This window comes from Schistocerca piceifrons, chromosome 4 (genome assembly GCF_021461385.2).
Source record: "Schistocerca piceifrons isolate TAMUIC-IGC-003096 chromosome 4, iqSchPice1.1, whole genome shotgun sequence".
Taxonomy (NCBI): domain Eukaryota; kingdom Metazoa; phylum Arthropoda; class Insecta; order Orthoptera; family Acrididae; genus Schistocerca; species Schistocerca piceifrons.
In genome coordinates this window covers 638,866,459-638,870,890 of record NC_060141.1, presented here as the reverse complement: position 1 = coordinate 638,870,890, position 4,432 = coordinate 638,866,459, and the positions used below count along the sequence as shown (strand labels likewise).

The window sequence follows — 4,432 nt, the reverse complement described above, 5'->3', positions numbered from 1 at the left end:
CAAAAGCAGGATGTTTTGCTGTTGCACGACAATGCATGGCCACATGTCAGTCAAAAAACCATGGAAGCGATCGCAAAACTCCGATGGCCAACACTGAAACACTCGCCTTACAGTCCTGACCTGGCTGCATGTGACTATCATCTCTTTGGGAAACTGAAAGACTCTCTTCGTGGAACAAGGTTTGAAGATCTCTTTGGGAAACTGAAAGACTCTCTTCGTGGAACAAGTTTTGAAGATGATGACTCCCTAGTGCACACTGCCAAACAGTGGCTCCAACAGATTGGTCCAGAATTTTACCGTGCGGGTATACAGGCGCTGGTTCCAAGATGGCATAAGGCAGTTGAGAGGGATGGAAATTATGTGGAGAAATGAAAATATTGTTCCTAAAGGATGTATCTAAACACTGTAGAACTTTCAAACATGTAGAATAAAAGATGGATTTAAAAAAAATAGTGTGCATTTCTTTTGGGGTGACCCTCGTATTTGCAACTGAAACGCCATTTTTTATCTGTTTTAAAATCGTTTAGATAGCGAGGCCTCAAAATACGAGGGCTGTTCGGGAAGTAAGGTCCGACTGGGCGCGAAATGGAAACCACAATGAAAATTCACTAAAGCCTTGCACAGATATGTTGGGCAGTGTCTGTAGTATGCACGTCGATCGCGTCACATCGCTCTTTCCAGTTCTAAGCGTACTGTGAGCACGTAAGGATGTCTAGAAAATAGCGTTTACTGACAAGTATGGGCACTGCCATGAGATTTCGCCTGATTTCATGCAGCCCACATTACGTAACTGTCATGCATTTCCATCTTCATGACAGTTATCGGCAGCACACTGCAGGGGCAATGGAGACCCTTCTGCAGCGTTTTCGATGGGAAGTCTTTGATCACCCATCATACAGCGCGGACTGCTCGCTCCGATTTTCATCTCTGGTCACGCGAACCGCTGGCTGCGAAGACAAGGCACTGACAGCGAGCTATAGACCAGCATGGAGAATTGGCGGAAAGCACAGGCGGGTGCCTTTCATGATGAAGGTATTATAAAGTTGGTACAGCGCTACAACTATTGTGTAAGTCGGAGTGGCGAGTATGTGGAGAAGTAGCTGGAAGGTGTGACCAACTGCTGCCAAGAAAAACATTTTTGGTTTCCACAGCGATTTCCATTGCGCGATCGATCGGACATTATTTTCCGAATAGCCCTCGTAGATCGTTTTCACGTCTGGTCGGAGATGGAAAACCGAAACAGTCTTTAACCCGTTGAAGGAATCATTCCACCATTAATTTAGACAAGTACAATACGAGGGCGTGCTGAAAGTATTGCCTCTGCATTTTTTATTCTCTTCTCAAAGTCGATTGAGGTATTACATGTCATCTATATTACTCGGTCGACCTTCCCCAGTTGCAACCCTCAGCCACTAGAGGGCTCGGAATAGTAGCATGTAACATGGCCGTCGGTGACGTAACTATGCCGGTGAGTGAGAATCAGCGCGCTGCAATAGAGTTTCTAACCGCAGAAAGCGTGCCTCGAATTGAAATCCAGAGAAGAATGAAAACTTTGTGTGGTGATGATTGTGTCGACATCAGTAATGTGCGACGTTAGGTTGTTCGTGCTCGTAATGAAGGAAACAGTAATGCTAACCTCAACGTGTGTGACGGAGTTAGGAGTGGCGACCGCGTACGGCAACCGATGGCACTCAACAGAATCAGTCTGGTGAACTCATCGAAGATAATCGTCGCGTAACACAGACACAGCTCTCAGATAGGTGTGGTATATATCCGGAGAGCGTGTACAGGCTATCATTGCAGAACTGCGGTACAGAAAACTGTGCACGGTGGGTGCCCGCAGTGCTCACTACTGACAAGAAACAGAGGAGACTGGACATCAGTCAACAATTCCTTTTGCGTTTTGAGCGTGAGCGTGATAGGGTACTTAACAGCATTGTGACGGGAGATGAAAACTGGATTCACCATTTTGATGCTGAAAACAAGAGAGCATCGATGGAGTTTCGCCGTAAACGATCACCGACGCCAAAAAAGTTAAACACCATGCCATCAGCGGAAAAAGTCATGCTCACAGTGTTCTGGGATATTCAGGATGTGGTGCATTAGGAATTCATGCCTAGAGGTACCACTATAAACTCCGTACGGTACTGCGAGTCTCAGAAAACTGGAAACACGAATTCGAAGAGTTCGTCCAGACGTGGTGCACAATCTCCTTCAGCATAGTCATGCCAGGCCACACACGACCACTGCAATAATCCGACGTGATCATGCTCAATATAGTCGCGAGTTGTTCCCCGTCCGATTTCCATCTGTTTCCAAAACTTAGAGAACACCTTCGAGGACGTCACTTTGATAGTGATGAAGTGATGCAAGCGGAGGTGAGGTTGTGGATCCGTCAACAAAGTCAAACAATTTACAGTGACGGTATCAACAAACTGGTGTCTCGTTGAGAGAAACCTGCTGGTCGCGCGGGTGACTATGTTGAGAAATAAATATGTGGACTTGAAAAATAAAGGCGTAGAATGGTAGTAACATTTGTTTTATTTAAAAATCATTCAGAGTTTTCACTTTAAAAATTCGGAGGCATCACTTTTCAGCATGCCCTGGTAAAAACAATTACACTATCAAAATCTTGCAACTCCATTTGCGCTCTGAATGGCAACCAGAAGATTTTCGTTTGTGCAAGATGCAGTACTCCATTGGTAATCCAGTAGGTGCTCCATTATCTGTGGTTCTCCGCAGTCACAGTTGGTGCTACCCAGAGGAAACTTTCATTTCTGGATCTTTCTCCTGGATAGAGAGTTCCTCTTTTGGGGCAGCTGCAACTGTAAAAGCTGAATGAGATTTTCACTCTGCAGCGGAGTGTGCGCTGATATGAAACATCCTGGCAGATTAAAACTGTGTGCCCGACCGCGGCTCGAACTCGGGACCTTTGCCTTTCGCGGGCAAGTGCTCTACCAACTGAGCTACCGAAGCACGACTCACGCCCGGTACCCACAGCTTTACTTCTGCCAGTATCTCGTCTCCTACCTTCCAAACTTTACAGAAGTTCTCCTGCGAACCTTGCAGAACTAGCACTCCTGAAAGAAAGGATATAGCGGAGACATGGCTTAGCCACAGTCTGGGGGATGTTTCGAGAGTGAGATTTTCACTCTGCAGCGGAGTGTGCGCTGATATGAAACTTCCTGGCAGATTAAAACTGTGTGCCCGACCGAGAATCGAACTCGGGACCTTTGCCTTTCGCGGGCAAGTGCTCTACCAACTGAGCTACCGAAGCACGACTCACACCCGGTACCCACAGCTTTACTTCTGCCAGTATCTCGTCTCCTACCTTCCAAACTTTACAGAAGTAAAGCCCCAGGCTGTGGCTAAGCCATGTCTCCGCTATATCCTATAAGGCAAAGGTCCCGAGTTCGAGTCTCGGTCGGGCACACAGTTTTAATGTGCCAGGAAGTTTCAACTGTAAAAGCTGTTTAGTGAAATGAAGAAACCGCACAACAGTTGACTAATCCACAATTTTTAATTGTGTACACAATTGGTGTCTAAACACTTAAAAGTTCCATCATCTGATGTAAAAAATAAAACTACTTAACCATATGAGGTCATCCTCACCCCAGTGTTCGCATGGAACGAAAGGTTCCGTGACAAAATGATAAAAGGGACGCACATTCCGTAAGAACAGGTAAACGCCATACGGGGGTACAGTTCTTGGGGAATTTGTGTCCCTTTTGTGCTTTTGATACAGAATCTTTGCTTCCACGTGAACATTGGGATTTGAATGACTACAGATGGTTAAGTGATTTAATTTTTTCACACCGAAACCGGAGGTGTACAGAATAAAAGATCATGGATTAAGTGACTATTGTGCGGTCTCTTCGTTTTACGAAATTACTCCTGGATGTTCCAACTCCAGAATGAAGACTCACAAGTGACCTCCATGGGATCCAGTTTTGATCGTAACCAGTTGTACAGTTTACGCTCTAAAGTCAGTTTGGCAGGCCTACAATGCAACGGGGCCTAATAATGATCGTCGTGCAACACATTCATCTCAGGCGATGTTTGTTGATGTGAAAACCGCTGATGTTCCCCCTATAATTGACTGCGTTATTCAACTGAAAGGAAGGAGGACTAGCACAAAAAAAGCTCTGTGGTGTTCAAACCAGTCTTAGGTGTCATGGCAGCTTTACACTTATGGCGGCGCATATATCCCTATTCGCTGCTTGGAAGCAGAACAGTTTCCACGTCCAATCTAGTGTCCACATTCCTCGTTGGCGAGATAAATAGTAAGAACAGTTTACAGGTGATATATTTTCTCTCTCTCTCTCTCTCTCTCTCTCTCTCTCTCTCTCTCTGTGTGTGTGTGTGTGTGTGTGTGTGTGTGTGTGTGTGTGTGTGTGACGATTTCCGCGTACAAGCGGGTGTTGGTGTATTC

General features: G+C 45.8%; 1 non-coding gene across 1 annotated transcript; it reads right to left on the bottom strand.

Moving 5' to 3' along the window:
- Positions 1 to 3,203: 3,203 nt before the first annotated feature.
- Positions 3,204 to 3,278, bottom strand: Trnas-cga. The gene has a single exon. It is a non-coding gene; the product is annotated as a tRNA-Ser (tRNA).
- Between the last annotated feature and the right edge of the window lie 1,154 nt (positions 3,279 to 4,432).